This window comes from Panthera leo, chromosome B4 (assembly GCF_018350215.1).
Source record: "Panthera leo isolate Ple1 chromosome B4, P.leo_Ple1_pat1.1, whole genome shotgun sequence".
Taxonomy (NCBI): Eukaryota; Metazoa; Chordata; class Mammalia; order Carnivora; family Felidae; genus Panthera; species Panthera leo.
The window spans coordinates 87553766-87573210 of NC_056685.1; the positions used below are offsets into that span (position 1 = coordinate 87553766).

Here is a 19445-nt window from a genome sequence, read left to right on the forward strand (position 1 = left end):
CCTGCAAAAAGTAGATAAGTCCACTTGAGGCTTAAGTCGCTTGCTAATAGTCAGACTTATGAAATCCCAAAGGATATCCTTAAAACAACTGAAGGAAGTGTGTATACATTCTAATACTTGTCGGCCATTGCAAGCGGCGTTCAGAATCACTTAGATACGGGAATGTGTAGCGTGAAGAGCAAGTGCTCTGTTTATTAAGAAGGATGATGTACCCCTTCACAGTGGTAACCATTATTTTCGTGTCCCATTGTCACCATATCGCTGATATATAATTTAGAGTGTTTTTTCACCTCCTCTATGACTTATTGGAAGGAACATACGATTTAGACCTAGTTAGGTCACTGTTTTCACCACTTAACCTGCGGTGTGACTTTGAGGAAAGTTAATTTAAATCGTTGTACCTCAGTATCTACATCTATGAAAAATGGGCAATAATAATGTCATTATGGGGTTTTTGTCCTGATTCAATGAAATGCTCTGAAATATTATCTGTTTATGCGATAGCATTAAATTTTAGTTACTTTCTTGTCACCGCCATTTACTTCTAATAAAATGCTGTAGTATTAGGACATTTTCAAGTTAAGCTAGTAGATGGCAGTCTTGGGACTTGAATGTTAGTACTTTGATCTAAGTCTTGGTACTGTTTTCCTACTTTGTGAGGCTACATTCTGTGCTTATATGATAAAAATCCCTGAGGGTGTAAACATACACTTGTTGCAGTACAACAGAAAATACGCTCTTTGGATGATTTAATCGTCATTATTGTTCATATTGGAGTGCTTGTAACATGTTTATTCTTGTGTGGAAATTGGGTATTTCCTGAGACACAAGTTTACCTTAGTCTGTGGATTATTGAAGGTAATTCTTGCTTCCTACGCTTAAAAATTCTTGATTCACCTAGCCTATTACCACCTCATAGGAAGATAAATGTGGACTTCCATGAAATAGAAATCTAAAATTTAAATGTGCCTCTTATTCATGTGGCTATTACTTCTCTTTAATGTGTGTTTTTGGTATACTGAGTAATAATTGGTGGTGTTGACACCATAGGGTGATAGGAACAGTATGTGTATTGTGGGCATTAAACTTTTTAAAGTTTAATGTTTCTCAAATAAAAGTATTTTTGCTTTTTGGCAAAGTTATTATAAAACATTTTAAAGATCTAAAAGAATATGGGAAGTCCAAAATTTGCATCTTTTCAAAGCTTTCATTTTAAAGAAAAGGAAACTGATGCCTGTATTTTTAGGTAACAGCAGAATGTGAAAAAATTTATTCTCAAATTCATTACCCTCCTTAGTTAAAGGGAAAAAGAATGCAGGAACAGGATAGTACTGGGGATTTGCAAAAACCAGTTTGGTTTATATGTAAGGCAGTTAATTTGCAATTAGGTGAAACCTGTCAAAAAAGGAAATAGTTTAGATTCAGTTTGATTCAGAGCTTCAAGGAGAATAATTTGGTAAGTACAAATTTGATTATGTACACATAATTACAGAACTGGTAAAGATATTTAATAATTTAGTTGTTACTTGGGCTCATGTTTTTGGGACTCTTTCAAACTTATTTTTAACTTGTTAAAAAGTTATTTCTTTTTAATGTCTTTTTAAAAGATCTTTGGATTAGTCATTTTTGCTTATTGGGGCAAATCCAGTCTGGTATTTTATAACTGAGATGGATTATATATAGATGGAACGTTGTCTTCATATATGTGTGGAACCATCTTGGAAAAACTGGGTTAATGAGAAAAAATGGAAGATTTACCATAAGTTTATTCTTAAAAGTTTAATACTAATGTTTGATGTTATGGTCAAGGGAATTAAAATGAATAAATTTCATTAAGTAGTTTGTGAGCACTTTTGGATAAGGACGGGTTTCATAGTAGTCTCGGTAACTAACACTTAAGCATGGGTACAGATTTGATTCTGCTTGAAAACTAGAGTTTCTGTTTATTTGTAAATAGTGAATGATTTTTTTAATCTGCAGACTGACTTTCTATAGATGAAAATAAGTTGCACAAGTCTGAGATGAGGAAGAACAAATTCTATAACTTTGATACTAGATTTTATAGTGACAACTCAAAATTGATGCAGAATTATACCTCTTAAAAAAGTGAGGTATAAAAGTGACACTGATCTGCATCAGAAGGAGTAAAGTAGTCTTATAATGCTATTTCTTAATCTGTATTTTAGCTCAAAAGAGATATTCAGAAAACCATGAACAAGGTTAGAATTTAATAACTATAGAACTAAGGATAAAGAAACTAAAATTATTTAGTTTAGATTGAATGAAAGATAATCTTCAGATACTTGGTGGCTTCTCATGACATGGAGAGAAGAGGAAATTTTGTTTAAAGTATGTTACATGTTAAGTATATTAGGGATAAAGGAACCTATTCAAGGGGGATAGGTAGTTAAATGACTTACTAAGACAATTTGTGGGGTATGGACTACTCTCTTTGGAGATATAAGTAAATAAACAGATAACTACATATCAAAATCATCGCATTATTTCCCCATTTTTATGAAATTTTATTTCTCTACCAGTCGTATTCACTAATTTTTATGTGTGATTTTAACTTTTATGTACACTCTATGGTAATGCATAGCTAACTTACAAATATAAATTTTGCGTCATTTTTTTAATTAATTTTTCTTATTTTACTTTAATGAGAGAGAGCGTGGGCAAGCCAGGGGAGAGAGGGTAGGAGGGGGAGATAGAGAACCTTTAGCAGGCATGGAGCCTGACTCAGGGCTTGATCCCAGGACACTGGGATCATGACCTGAGCCTAAATTAGGAGTCACCAGCTGAGCCACCCAGGTGTCCCTGTGTGTCACTCTTGTATACACCCTAAGAACTATAGTAGGTTTAAGATACTTCAGAGAGTAACTTTAATTTGTATTTGGAGTCATTGCACATGATATGTATGATATTTTTGTTTAAATACGCTGGCAAGGAGTGGCCCATCAGATCAAGGTTTTCACATTAGGAGACATTCAGTTTTAGAGTTTTCCTTGCATTCCTACTCTTTTTACTTAGAAATCTTTGAGGCTTTATTTTATATGGTCTCTTATGTTTGTGAAACTTTGACACTGACAGAAAATACCTTAAAATGACAAATCAGTTTATAATGTAGAAGAGCACTATTAATCAGTGTAACCTCCAGATTGTTTACTAAATGCTTGCTAAAAATTTCTTTTCATTACTATTACTGTAAATGTTAATTTTAGTTGTGCCAAAGTGTTAACCACTAAATTAGGGTACATGTCACATCATTTTCAGGAAATGAAACCAGAAAGCAAAACTGTTTTTTTAGTGTTGGTAAATTGGTGAAAATAAGGGCAGAAATAGTGACATTATTAAAGCATATTTTTTACATTTTGGTTGCTTAAAATCCAGAAAGGGAATTTTTCCTAATTTAAGCCTTCTTATAAGTTTTGAAATCATTTCTAAGTTATTAGTCCAAAATTAATGTACCTTATTTACCAGGAAGATCCAGAGCTTTTTAGTCAGTGATTTCATTTATCTGTTTAGTGACATTTAGGCTTTTCCCCCCAAATCCTATCCTTTTTGCCCCATTAGCACATGTAAAATATTAAATGTTCTTTTTACAAAATAGTTTTGTGACAAGTATTAATCTTGCTTGTACATAAGTATAATAAGAAATTAGTGTCAGGCCACGATGTATAATATTACATTTTTAAAAAAAAATTTTAATGTTTATTTTTGAAAGAGACAGAGCACGAGTGGAGGGAGGGGCAGAGAGAACCAGAAACAGACTCCAGGCTCTGAGCTGTCTGCACAGATCCCAACACAGGGCTCAAACCCACTAACTGTGAGATCATGACCAGAGCTGCAGTCAGTTGCTTAACTGTGATTGAGCTACCCAGGTGCCCCTAATATTACATTTAAAAACCACCTGCTAGGTACTGTTTTAAGTACTTACATATGTTAACTTGTTTACTCTGCTACAATTCCAGGGCACTAGAATGTGAAAGTGCTGTAGGAATCTTAGGCTCAGAGTATTCACACAGAGATATATTTGGGATTTGTTTTTTTTTTTTTTTTAAATATAATTTATTGTCAAATTGGCTTATATACAACACCCAGTGCTCATCCCAACAAGTGCCCACCTCAGTGCCCATCACCCACTTTCCCTCTCCCCCACCCCCATCCACCCTCAGTTTGTTCTCTGTATTTAAGAGTCTCTTGTGGTTTGCCTCCCTCCCTCTCTGTTTGTAACTATTTTTTCCCCTTTCCTTTCCCCCATGGTCTTTTGTTAAAGTTCTCAAGATCCACATATGAGTAAAAGCATATGATATCTGTCCTTCTCTGGCTGACTTATTTCATTCAGCATAATACCTTTCAGTTTGGGATTTGAACCCAAGTGGTCTGGGGCTTTAACTCAGGTCCTAAAATCACTGTACTATACTGCCTCTTATTTTGAAGATGCATTTTAAAATGTCCCACTTTAAAAAGGCAAAAAAAAAAAAAAAATGGACATGTTTTCTTTTTAAATGGAATCTATTTTATATTTAGTAGCAGAATTCTACCATTTTATTGCCAACTTGTCTTTTCCGACTGTTCAGTTTAGATATGATGTAGTATTTAGAAAAATCGTAATGTCTTTCTCCTGGAAATTGAAATTTTAATTCATTTAAAGTTTAATGGGTGATTAACTCAGTATGTAGAATAAATGTTATTTTCATCCAGAAGTTTATTTAAAATAAAGAAATTGAGATGATTTACTGTTGAAACTTTGAATTTAAATTGTTTATCAGTAATTGTAACATTTTATTAGAGGCTGTATGGCTCCTTCTCATACAGTTTTACAGAAATAACACATCAAGCAGACAGGAAGAACTTGTAGGATATTTTTGTTTTAGTTACCTTGCCTGTATTTTAAAAGTGTTGGCTTATAGTAAACCACAAACACATAAGGATCCCTTTTTGGACTATGAATCCATAGGAAGAGCCCAGCCCAGAAATGCAAATATGAAAGTTTGGTATTTTATGTTCCATGTTTACCAAGTGATTTTGTTTTTCAAAAACAACTCTTCATGAATTTTCAAAGTCAAAAGACTTTTGAATTAAGACAGTGAAAATATTGATACCTCTTTAACATCTTCCTGAAAACTGATGGTTCAAGTAGCATTACTGCAAAGAGAACAATCAGTTTTGCCATATTAGTCATTAGATATATCCATTTTATTATATGAGTTTAATGTCACTTTTCTATTCCTCACTTTGAGAATCACTTCATTAATAAGCCATGATTATTGATAAAAGTGAATTGAAGCCATCAGACATATTAACAAGGAGATAATGGGAAGGTTAAGAGCAACCAATGAAGGTGTTTACTTGCATTATCTGATTTAGTCCTTAAAGTAAGGATCAAGTATGTATTTATATTCCTTTCTTATAGGTAAGGAAACTGAGCTCAGAGAAACCAATTGATTTGCATGTGGTTCACAGGTGGTAATGCCACCACTAGCGAACATTTATTGAATGCTAACACTGTCGTTCACTGTTGTACATGCTTTATACTTAGAGTAAGTTTTCTTATTTACCTCGTTTTGTAGATGCTTTGAAGAGTTCAGAGCTGCTTTAAATACCTGGTTTATAATGATTTAAAATACTAGGTATTATCAGTATCTCTTTAGTATTAGAAACGTCCTCATGCTGTCACTACTCAAATATATTGCAAATAGTATTTCATTAAATCATTATTCCCCTTAGCTCCTTTATAGAGTTTTTCAACAGTTACTAAAACAGTTGTTTTTCTTCTTGACTCAGTTCAGTTTGTGCCTTTTATTTTCATTTCCCTAGTTTCCACTGCAATTCATACTCTATATCTTATATTTTTTCCATCGAAGTCATCTCTCCACCCTCTTTTCCCATCTATTCTTTAAACAAGGGAAAGGAAGGAGCTCCTTTCAGTTTTATCATCCAGTTTACACAGAAGTCACTACTAAAGAAACATAGAATAAGACTGGTAGTAAGTAACCTCAGTTTTGGATACAGTTTAAATGACATATCTGAAGGCCTAATGAAGAATAACTCCTCAAAAAGAAGAAAAGAAGGTGAGATTTTAATAGGAGGCAGAAAACCTCTGTATGATTAACCTGTATTTGGTTATTGCCTACAACACTCTTTACTACCTCCGTCAGTAAGATTCTGCATGGTTTCTTTATAGCCCTCCTCCCTGAAAAGGAGGGTAATGACTACCTTTTCTTCTCCCTGAGGAGGAGAGCTAGCTGTCCCTTCTCTCCTTTTAGTTTTGAGAAGACCCAAATAGTAATGTGATAATTCCTTACTGTTAGGAAAAATCATGTAGCAGAAGCAGCCATAGAAAGGACCTCCTTCGTGAAAGAAGTCAAAGACTTTCACAAGCAAGTCCAAGAGTGGCTCAGGCTATTCTAAATTTTAGAGAGCCAGTTAAATCAAAACCTGGAGCATTAAAGACCAAATTAATTACCCGAGTCAAAAGAGCATGAAGTTCCTTGAGTAAAATGTTACAAAAAAAAGATTAAAAATGATGAGGGTGAAATGATCATAGTAAAAGAAATATGAAAATTTGGGTTGTTTTATATTATTTATGTTTAAAAAGCTTGACCAGGTTTAACAGTTTAATCACAGGAGATTTATGTTTGATATAGATGGAAAATTTATATTCATAAATTTGAACGGGTTTCAAGCTGTAGAAGCTTAATTCTCTGGAGAAGTACAGCTGAATAGTTACATGTATCATATAGTTATGGTGATGGTTACAAAAATTATCACTCATTTACCGTGTTAAGAGCTTTATACCTGTTCTCATTTTGCAGATAGAGAAACTGAGGTACAGAGTTATATGTACACAGTCACACTTGGATCAGTGGTAGAGCAAAGATTCCCAAGCTAGATAGTCAACTCGAAAGCCCATATTTTAAACTGAGTGCATGATGCTCATTTAAAACTGAGCCATATACTCATATTATGGAAGCAGCTTTTTGAAAGAAGAATACTTTCAAGTTTTAAAATCAGGAAGTGATAGCTTTATCATATCAAAATAGCACTTTCATCTGTTTTCCATCTGAGGAACCTGTAGGATATTCTGTGGCTCTCTCCTTGGTTTAGCTTTCTAGTCTCTTAGCAGTCTCATTTCTAACTTATATAGCTCTGCTTTGGTACTGATGGTGTTTCCCATTTCCTGCAAATTACTTACTGATTTCTGCATCATAGGGCTTTACACATCATTCATATTGTTTCAAGTACATTTTACTAATTCTTGACATTGACTTTCTTCAAAACCTAGCTCAACACCAATTTTTGTAGAATCATCCCTAATAATCCTATCCACATATATGACCCTTCCACTCTTAGAAAGAAAGAAAGAAAGAAAGAAAGAAAGAAAGAAAGAAAGAAAAGAAAGAAAAGGGTGCCTTGTTGGCTCAGTCCATTGAGCATCCAACTTTGGCTCTGGTCATGATCTCATGGTTCGTGAGTTCAAGCCCATGTCGGGCTCTCTCCTGGCAGCTCAGAACCTGGAGCATGCTTCCAGTTCTGTGTCTCCCTCTCTCTCAGCCCCTCCACCACTTGCGCTCTCTCTTTCTCAAAAAAAAAAAAAAAAAAAAAAAAAAAAATTAAAAACATTTTTTAATAGTAAATAACAGCTTTATTGTGATGTAATTCACATATCATACAGTTTGCCCACTTAAAACTTACATTTTACTGGGTTTCAGTATTCTCATAGAATTGTGCAACCATTACCTTAATTAGTGTTGGAATATCACCCCTCCCCAAATCCTCCGTAACTGTTAGCAGCTCCCTTCTTCCCTGCCCCCCCCCCCCATTTCTCCTCAAATCCCCCTGCTCTAGGCAGCTACTAATGTGCTTTTTGTTCTATAGATTTGCCTATTTTGGATATTTTGGAATCATATACATGATATTTGTGTCTGGCTTCTTCCGTGAAGTATTAGTACTTGATTTCCTTTTATTACTGAATAGTATTTCGCTGTATAGATAATATACCACATTGAACTTACTGCTTCATCAGTTGATGAAATTTGAGTTGTTCATATTTTTGACTCTTATGAGTAATCCTGCTGTGAACATTCATGTGTAAGTTTTTGGGTAGATATAACTGATTTCTCTTGAGTATAGACCTAGAAGTGGAATTGCTGGGTGTCTATGTTTAATTTTTGAGGAACTGACAGGCTCTTTTCCAAAGTGGATGCCGCATTTTACATTGCCATCAGCAGTATATGAGGGTTCCAATTTTTCCACATCATTGTCAGCACTTGTTAATGTCTTTTTTTGATTACAGCCATCTTAGTGGATATAAAGTGGTATCTCATTGTAGTTTTGATTTGCATTTTCCTAATGATTAATGATTTTGCACATCTTTTCATATGGATATTGACCATTTGTATACCTTCTTTGGCAAAATGTTTATCTAGATCCTTTGCCCATTTTTAAATTAGATTGTTTGTATTACTGAGTTTTGAGAATTTATGTATTATGGATACAAATCCCTCATTAGAGAAATGATTTGCAAAATTTTCTTCCATTCTCTGGGTTTTCTTTTCACTTTCACAATTTTACTTGGCCTCTTTCCTGAGTTCCTTTTTTAATCTTAGTTTAGATGTAAAAAGAGGTCATAAAAATTAGTTCTTGCTAACTGATGAATTTAATGTGCAAAGCAGAAAATCAGTTGGAAATGCTTGAAATTTAAAATGAAGATATAAAGAGATTAATCAAGCCATTGTTTTATTTGAAAGGACTTCATAGCTTTCTTTGGTTAAGTTTAACTGAAACAATGAAATCCTGAGTTATAGTTTGGTACTTTTTTTAAAAGCCTGTATATTATCTGGTTTATAATGGCTTAAAATGCTAGATATTATCGATACCTCCTTTAGTCTTAAAAATGGTTTTATGTTCTTGCTATGTAAATGTAATCTAAATAGTATATCATTAAGTTAGAGAATGAATCTTAGAGTGAATTAGCATCGAGAATTGTTTATTCTGCTAATTGTGCATAAATAGTTATACATGTTTTTTTCTGAAATTGTGTGCTACGTTGAATTAGGCTGAAATATTTGTGTGTTTTCTAAGTGGTAAAAGAATTACTATTTTATGTATACGTTGCAGAGAAAAAGGTGGGTTTTTTAGGAAATAAATGACATATTTATGTCAGTATTAGACAAAGAGGAACTGCTTATCTAAAAGTTGTAAGTATAAACATACTAATGGAGAAAAGAAAAGAAAGAACTATGCATTCATTAGCTCTATGATTTTCTTTTTCTTTTTCTTTTTTTTTTTTTTAATTTTTTTTTTCAACGTTTTTTATTTATTTTTGGGACAGAGAGAGACAGAGCATGAACGGGGGAGGGGCAGAGAGAGAGGGAGACACAGAATCGGAAACAGGCTCCAGGCTCCGAGCCATCAGCCCAGAGCCTGACGCGGGGCTCGAACTCACGGACCGCGAGATCGTGACCTGGCTGAAGTCGGACGCTTAACCGACTGCGCCACCCAGGCGCCCCAGCTCTATGATTTTCTAAATGCAGCTACTGAGATTCCCTCATTGCCCCATACTGCTTTTAAACTTCTTTGTGTCTAAAACTATTTCTCATTTATTGGCCCCTATATATCTTTCCTTAAATTTGCTTCCAGCGTGCATAAAAACACTAAACAACTTATAGAATTCTATCTTTACCCTGCCACCACCAAAAAAAGAAATAAGAAGAAGAAACAAACTTGGCCTTTTTAGTTCTTATAGTAGGTTTTCAGCATTTGACGACTGTCTTAAAATTAACTTTATTTTGGGTCCTAAAACTGACCCAGCTACTTTGGAGCCATTGAAACCTATTCCGTCCAGACCACAATACAATTTGTTTTTCTTGACGCATTCAGATATTTAGCACGATATAATATAGACCTTTTTGAAGTACTTATAGCTTTATGTAAGTTTTTTACTCACTAAAGATTTGATTTGTATTTGATCCTCCCAGTAATCTTGTGAGGTATTTCCAGTGGTCTTCATGAAATGTAAATCAGATCATGTCTTTTCCCTGCTAAAAATCTTACAGCGGTTTTCTGTTACACTTAGGATAAAATCCTTATTATTACCCTAAAGGCATTGTACAGTCTGAGTCCATTCTACATCTCTAGCCTTGACTAGCATTTCTCTCCCCACCCCTCCACCCCCTTATAAACTCCAATATCATTTAGTCAGTTCCTCCAACATACCAGACTCCCAAAGTTCTGGTCCTAGCACATGCTGTTCCTCTTGTCTAGATAGCTTTTTTTCTTACTCCTTCTGAAATAACTTCTATTCATATGCTAAAATGTTACTTTTTCAAAGAGGCTTTCCTTTGATCTGAATAGGGAGCCCTTATATATTTTCATAATTTCCAGTACTTTCCCTTCACAGCACTTATAGTATTTTACTACATATGTTAATTACTTAATTAGTGTCCTCCACTGGACTCTGAATTCTGTGAATATAGGGTCCTTGGCTATTTTGCTAGCTGTCTGTTCAATATTGAATAGTATATATGTAGTAGACCTTCAGTATTTATTGAGTGAATAAATGAATTGCCATTTCTAAGTTGAACAATCTAAAGGTTTTAGCACTAACCTCTTTAAGATCTCACAGCAAAGACTTTGGCCTAGTCCTTTTTCTTTCGAGTATGGTTGACAACTCTGTACATGATGCTCTGCTTACCACAAGTGTGGCTAACATCTGTCACCATACAACACTATTGTGATGTTATTGACTATATTCCCTCTGCTGTACCTTTTTTTCCCAGGATTTATTTATTCCATAACTGGAAGCCTGTATCTCCCACTTACCTTCACCCATTTTCCTCATCATACAACCTCCAGATATTATCAATAGTATGTCATTAAACGAGATAATTAATCTTAGTACTTCCCTCTGGCAACCATCACTTTATTCTCTGAATTTATATGTCTGATTCTGCATTTTGTTTGTTTTTTAATTCATGTTTTGTTTTTTAGATTCCACATGTAAGTGACATCATACCGTATTTGTCTTTCTTAGTCTGACTTATTTCACCTAACATAATACCCTCTATAGCCTAGTTCTTTCTCTGTTCTAAATTTAGAAATTATATATATTCCAGTCTGATTTCGGGAGGTAGGAAAATTTGTAAGCAAAACTAAGCATGAAAACAAATTGAGATTAGATGTGAAAAAAAAAATTTACCCATGATTTAGTATTCACCTACCATTCTGGAAAACCTCCTAAAAGAAAGATGGTGTTCACTTTTTGTGTAGCCTTAATTGACATGAAAGTGTGACTCTCATATAGGCATAGTGTGAACACTCAGGCTTTTTCTACTAAATTCTTGATAGGCAAAGATCTAACATTTACCAAAGATGCCGCACTTTGAAAATACTTATTTTCTTCATACGTAAAATGGCTAATAGTTGTTAAACTATGCCTTTTGAATAAGTATTTCACTTTTTATTTATAGCTTGGTAATAACATTATGATGTCCCTCTACTATTTCCGTTTTTAGGAGAACGCTTACTGTTTCATAAAGAGGGGAATGGTACGTGGTTTTACTAAGCATCTATTACATCTTTAGGTCTTTATTAAATGGGACTTGTAATCAAGTTTAATGTATTAAAAAAAAAGCATTGAACTTTAGAGTTTGAAAACTAGAGTGCTTAATGAAAAACAGGCCTTGGGGCGCCTGGGTGGCTCAGTCGGTTAAGCGTACGACTTCGGCTCAGGTCACGATCTCGAGGTATATGAGTTCGAGCCCCGCGTGGGGCTCTGTGCTGACAGCTCAGAGCCTGGAGCCTGTTTCAGATTCTTTGTCTCCCTCTCTCTCTGACCCTCCCCCATTCATGCTCTGTCTCAAAAATAAATAAACGTTAAAAAGAAAAAATTAAAAAAAAAAATAGGACTTGCATTACTCATGTATGCAAGTAGAGTTGTATTTCATTAGTAAGTCACATTTTCTGAGTTTTGGTTTCCCCATCAACTAAATAAAAAAAGAAAGGAAAGGTTACTCTAACTATAAACTAATTAACATGAAAGCACTTTATACAAAACTTTTTATAAATATAAGGCTTTTATATTTTGTTATGTGGTAGAATTCTGATTTAAGCAATGAGCAACGTGATCATATTTGTGTCTTTAAAATGTCTGTGGTAGCAGAGTGGAAGGGAAATTGGAAGCAGTAAACTTAAAGTGGAAAGACAAGTTGGGCAGCCATTGCAATAATCTGTGCCACTCAAAAATGATAGGGGAGGGGAGGTACAGAAATAAGGTACTTTTCTGAAGTTACTTGGTTACTAGATGTTATAGGGTAAGGAAAGGAGGAATACAGGGTAGTATTCTGGTTTCTGGCTTGGGAAATTAAATTATTGATGACATTTATTAAAGGACCCTTAGTGAAGGAGTAAACATGAAGGTGTGAAAATGATTAATGACTGGAGGTTGAAATGTATGAAAAAACCAAGTTGACATGGACTAGTAGGAATTGGAAATATGACTTAAGGATGTGAGGACTGGCCCTGGGATGCAGATTTTGGAATCATTGGTATGAAGTACAATATCATTGGAGAGTATGAACAGTGAGTGAAGAAGAAATTAGCAACTCTGTGAAGTAGTAACATTTGAGCAGAGGAAGCGAAAGTTGCAAAAAACAAAAGGTAGTATCACATAGTTTAACTTAAAATTTTTTTTGCTTATTTTTGAGAAGGCGAGACAGAATCCAAAGCAGGCTCCAGACTCTAAGCTGTCAGCACAGAGCCCAACGTAGGGCTCGAACTCACAAATCGTGAGATCATGACCTTAGCCAAAGTCAGAAGCTTAACTGACTGAGCCACCTGGGTGCCCCTCACATAGTTTAACTTTAGAAAGGCTTGATAAGGTACATAATACTATGAATCCTTTGAATTTGTAAGAAACTTTTTGAGGGCTCTTTGGGGTAGGAAGACTTCTTGTACAAGGGTGAAGAGTAAGTGAGGATTGAGGAGTAGAAACTTAAGCTTGATTGCAAGGACAAATCAGAAGAATGGAAGTAGATACAGAAGGAAATGAGTGTAAAAGTTGGGAGGTGATGTGGGGGAAAAGGGTGAAAGAATTGGCCCTTTTTACATGCTGAGTGGGAAAAAAAAAGGTAAGATACAAGGAGAAACGAGAGTAGGGGTTCTTAATGGGGTAAGTCTCCAACAAGGCAGAAGGAAATTAAATCCAAAGCTTAGGATCAAAAATAATTACCTTGGATTTAAAGAGGGTTACATCCTTCACCAAACTGTAACAGAATCAGATAAGAATAAAGATGTGAAGCGAGAGAGTTGGACAGAAAGTAGAGGCATCTAACTTCCTCAGAAAGTAGGGAAGCAAGATTGTCTGTTCAGCCTAATGGATGAGAGAGTTAGACTGGCAAAGTTGAAATTTTTGGAAATAGAGAAGGCTATCTGAAGATATGCTGGAGGATTGTGGGTTATCTCTGAAGGATTTGAGAGACTGAAGACCATAGATCTTTAATCTCCACGAGATTTTCTTTACTAATTTTTGAACCCAGATAATATTAACATAATGATAAAAATATTTTCATATTAGCGTACTAGTGTGGAGAATCATGGGTAGTGCAAGGGTGAGACACTCATGAAGTTCCTTGTAACCCACTGAAACAGAGGGAAATGGTAGTGATTAAGCTACAGCCAGAGGCCTCAATCATAAATAAAGTGATTTTGATCATATTTTGGTGCATGTTCCTCATGGCATTTTATATGGGAGCACAGCCAGATGTCTTCAGATTATTAAAAAAGGACTCTATAGATTTCACCTTTGGTCTCATCTATAAGATATAGAGTCTGTTGTGCAAGAAACTTAAATTAGTGCATTCATCACAAAGCAATTTATTATCACCCTTCTACACTTTGGACTCTCTGGATATTTGCAGATTGGTATTTAGATGAATTTTAGATGGTTGCAAATCTATAAAGTAATACTTCGTACTAAAACTTAAACCAGCTTAAAATCAGTATATGTGTCAGTTTTGGGATTTTTGATTGTTTTGCTTATATCATCTTCCCAGATATCAAGGGTTATAATCTGTACTTTCTATATTTTATGTGCTTTTCTTTTCTTTTGAGATATCACCCAATATCTCAAAGTAGAAAAATATTCTACTTTTCTGGCTTACTTACTGGTTGCTTTAGTTACCAAAGGAAATAATTTCTTGAGAATGAATACATTAATATGTGTCAGAAGCATAATTTGATAAATTTAGAAATAATCAAGTAAATCATGCTTTTTCCAAAGAAAATTCTCCAAAACTTATGTAAACTTTTTATTAAAATTCAAATGTGAATTTATCTATTTGGAAAAGATCATATAAGATATGAGATTAGTATAAGAGATAACATAAACCTACAATTTCAAAAATAAATACTAAAACAAACTGCATTTTATACATTTTGTTGTACATATTTCTATCCCAATTTTAAAAAAAAACCTAAGTTGTATTTATAATTTTCTTATTTTTATGGTGGAAATGTCTTTTCATTTATTGACTGTCACTTAAGTCTTACCAGTTTTGACCTCAAAATTATTCAGTCTATACATTTGACTCCATTTTTGTGTGTGTATATGTATACCGTATATATAAACTGTTATTCTATCTTAAATAGAAAATATTAGCCATGTTTAATGTCCTATTTCAGGAAGACAGAAGAGTATAAAGGAAAATATAACAAAACACTTGTGTACACATCTCTTAGTTTAAAAAAATAAAACCTCAGGTGGCTCAGTTGGTTAAGCATCTGACTTCAGCTTCTTTTGTGAGGTTGAGCCCCGCATTGAGCTCTGCACCCTCAGTGCAGAGCCTGCCTGGGATTCTCTCTACTCTTCCCCCACTTGTTGATGCACATGCTCTCTTTCAAAATAAATAAACTTTAAAAATAAATAAATAAGCAAGTAAGTAAAACATTACAGAAACAGTTGAATGTCCCTGTGTATGTTTCCCTAGTCCCATCCCCTTCCCTCCCTTGTCAGAGGGAGCCACTGTCCTGAATTAGGTTATTGTTATTACTTTAAATTCTATATTTTATTTAGTTTTATAATTATTAAAATTATCTTATGTATATATTTTAATATATGCATGGATCATTAAATAGTATGTACTGTTTGTGGCATGTTTTTAAGTTTTCTGTAGTTCTGTGTGTGCATATCTGTTATCTTTATGTATTTGTGTTATATTACATGTGTCTTATTTTTTTGGTTTAACATTGTAGTTTTGAGATTTATCCTTATTAATACATGTAGTTGTATTTTTCATTAGAATTCTTGTGTAATATATTTGGTATGAAAAGTGGATATTAGGTTTTTTCCCCCTTTTTCATTCTTGACAAATTATGCTGCAGTATATATTCTTACAGTTGTATTTTTGTAAATATGTGCCAGAGTTTCTGTAGGGTAAAACTTAGTAATGACACTACATGATCGTGTGGTATATACATCTTCATCTTTAGTAGATATTGCCAAACTACCATCCAAACTAGTTGGAAGGAACTAGCAGGTTCTAGTTTACTCCCCTGTGGCAGTATACAAGTTCCTGTTACCCTACATGTTCTCCACAACTTAATATTGTTGACACATGTGCACATGCTTGTGTTCACCAGCTTCATGATATGGTTCAGAACGATATGGTACGGTGTTAGTTTCTTTTTTTTTTCCATTGCTGATGAAATTGAGTATCTTCTCATATGTGTAGAGGCCATTATGACTTTCTCTTCTGTGAGTTGCTTTTTTTTCCTTTTTCTGTTAAAAGAATTTTTTTTATTTACTAACTTAAAGGACTTTTTCATGTATTGTAATCCTTGGTCGGTTATGTGGAATATAAGTATCTTCCCCAGTCTGTATGTTATCTCTTTACTTAATGGTGTCTTTGTTGTTGAAGCTTTTCATTTTAACCTTGGCAAGTTTATCAGTCTTTTTTTGCTTTTTGTCTTAACTCTTCTATATTCTAAGGTAATGAGGATTTTCTCCTATCTTTTTTTTTTAATTATACTTTTACTTTCACATTTACATTTTTAATCCAACTATAACTTATTTTTGTACAGTTAGTTCTGTTGTAACACGGCATGTGTTCCTAAAAATCACTGTGTAATATGCAAAATCATGCAATAAAAAACACAGCATATGGGAAAAATGGGTCTGGGACACAGCACTCAGAAAATTTTTGTCAGTGACACATTAAAAAATATAATAGGTGCGCCTGGGTGGCTCAGTTGGTTGAGAGTCCGACTTCAGCTCAGGTTATGATCTCACGGTTTGTGGGTTCAAGCCCCATGTCGGGCTCTGTGCTGACAGCTCAGAGCCTGGAGCCTGCTTTGGATTCTGTGTCTCCCCCACTCTCTGCCCATTCCCTGCTCATGCTCTGTCTCTCAATAATAAATAAACGTTAAAGTTAAAAATATATATATATAATAAAAGTGATAGCACAGTTTTACATATGTTAAATTGTTAAGAAATATAGAACTACCATAATAAATATGACATTTTTCTTTTGAAAATGATGAAGTTGACTTGCGGAAGTAGGATTTAAAGGGTTGCAGCTTGTGAGTTATTGTGGAGAGTTGGAAGGAAAGTTTTCTGAAACCTGCCAAGAAGTTGTGGGATTTTTTGTTTTTGTTTTTTAATTTTATTTATTTAAGTAATCTCTACACCCAACATGGGGCTAGAACTCACGACCCTGAGATCAAGAGTCACATATTCTTCCAACTGAGCCAGCCAGGTGCCCCTGGAATCTGCCAAGAAGTTTTAACAGCAGATGTGGCAAATGTGACTCATAACACACATGAAGGTTTGAAGTGTGTGTGCTTTGTGCATTCCTAAGCCGTTCAGTGCAGCTGAGTAGTTTGCTACATCACCTTGTGTGTGTGTCAGTGTTAGGACTATGGTAAAGCAATCTAGGCATTTATGGGGCAGAATTGAAGAAGCTTCCTATTAGGGTTTCTAGGCATCTTACCTGCCTTACCCTAGTCCCAGCTCTGCTTGTGTATTAAAGTAGTGCTTTAACATATACTGAAATTTGTGCTATTGTCCTCACATATATTAATCATGTTTAGTATATAAATACATTTAACATTTTCAAGTTTTCAAAACAAACATTAGAGTAGAACAGACTGCATATGTGAGGTAGAGCTCTAATTTTTTCCCCCACACATTTAACCAGATCTTTCCCCACTATTCATAATCATGTTTTGGCATATATCATAGTTCCACATACACATGAGTCCAATTCTTGTTTCTTTGTGCTGTTTTCATTGGTCTCTTTGCTTCTCTCTATGCCATGATCACATTTTTTACCCACAGATCTGGCACTAACTTTGTAACCTTGGGCAAGTTATTTCTGTGTGCCTATGAAATTACAATAGTACCTACATTATTGGGTAAAGGAATAAATGAACCAATATATTAAAGTGCTTAGAAGTATGCACCTGGCCCAAGAATAAAGCTCAAATGTTAATTATTTTGTTATTAAAAGTAATTTCTTTAACTTAATAAAGAGTCTTGATAACTAGTAGGCTGATATTGCCATCTTGTTTTTCCTAATCTAAACTGAGAGGAAATGGGAAAGGCTTATGGAAAGATTCCCTGAGAAAGTGACATGTAGAGTATCTGAAAGATGATAGGAACTAAATAGATGTTGGGAGCAATAGGAGAATATTCTAGGCAGATGGAGCTGTAAGGCAAAAAATGGAGTATCTAGCAACTGAAAGAAAGTTCTTGTAGTTAGATCTCAGCACAAAGAAAATTAGTACCAGTTGAGACCAGATAGGTAGGTAGGAGTAGATAGATCAGGCAAGCCCTAGTAGGCAATGTTAAGGATTTTAGACTTCATCTTAAAATCAAAGTTAAAACAGTTTATAAAGATTATTATTTCATGACTTTTATTCTTTCTTAGCAGTCTAAGAATAAAAGTTATGAAAAAATCAATCTTTACAAATGGTTCTAGCTATTCAAAAAAAAAAAAATCCTCAGAAACTGAAATTGGTCCATCTGGATCCTAATAGCACACCAAGGATTAAGAGTGCTGTTGAGAGAGGCACCTGGGTGGCTCAGTCAGTTAAGTATCCAACTTCGACTCAGGTCATGATCTCAAGACTGGTGAGTTAGAGCCCCATGTCGGGCTCTGTGCTGACAACTCAGAGCCTGGAGCCTGCTTCAAATTCTGTGTCTCTTCCTCTCTCTGCCCCTCCCCTGCTCATGCTCTTCCTCTCTCTCTCAAAAATAAATAAACATTAAAAAATTAAAAAAAAAAAAAAAAGAAAGAAAAATGAGTGCTGTTGAGAATGTCTAAGTCCTGTCTTTGTTCACTTATTTGTAATCGTTGAGAGGTACTGATTCTGTTGTAGGCTTTTATCAGTTCACATTGAGGAGTCTTACATTTTGGCAGATACGCAGATTAGGGGTTAAGTTTTTATAGTATAACAAATCTATGTATATGTCTTGAAATATTATTTTTTTTAGTTGTCAACTTCATCTAATACTATTATCTTTCTTGAGTATACTTGAGAAGTCTACATACTTTTTTTAAATTTTGAACTATTTCTTAATTTTTTTCAATTTATTTAAATCCAAGTTAACATATAGTGTAATAATGGTTTCAGGAACAGAATTTAGTGATTCATCACTTACATTTAATACCCCGTGCTCATCCCAATAAGTGCCCTCCTTTTTTTTTTTAATTAATTTTTTGATTTACATCCAAGTGAGTTAGCATATAGTGCAACAGTGATTTCAGGAGTAGATTCCTTAATGCCCCTTATTGGCCCATCCCCCCTCCCACAACCCCTCCAGCAACCCTCTGTTGTTTATATTTAAGAGGCTCTTACGCTTTGTCCTCCTCCCTGTTTTTATATTATTTTTGCTTTCCTTCCCTTCCCTTATGTTCATCTGTTTTGTCTCTTAAAGTCCTCATATGAGTGAAGTCATATATTTGTCTTTCTCTGACTAATTTCACTCAGGATAATACCCTCCAGTTCCATCCACATAGTTGCAGATGGCAAGATTTCATTCTTTTTGATTGCCAAGTAATACTCAATTGTATGTATATATGTGTATATACAAGAAAGTATGTATGTGTATATATATATATATGTATAAATACACACACACACACACACACACGCACACACGCACATCTTCTTTATCCACTCATCCATCAATGGACATTTGGGCTCTTTCCATACTTTGGCTATTGTCAGTAGCACTGCTATGAACATTGGGGTACATGTGCCCCTTTGAAACAGCACACCTGTATCCCTTGGATAAATACCTGGTAGTGCAATTGCTGGGTTGTAGTGTTCTTCTATTTTTAATTTTTTGAGGAACCTTCTTACTCTTTTCCAGAGTGGAGAAGTCTACATATTATTTCTATAATAGATGTTCCTGTTTTTTCCTACATTTCCTTCAT

At 34.5% G+C, this 19445-nt stretch overlaps 1 protein-coding gene across 7 annotated transcripts in view; it reads left to right on the forward strand.

Moving 5' to 3' along the window:
• USP15 (ubiquitin specific peptidase 15) overlaps nucleotides 1–19445 on the forward strand; it is a 118967-nt gene that overhangs the window by 1233 nt on the left and 98289 nt on the right. The gene's annotated exons all lie outside the window — the stretch shown is intronic.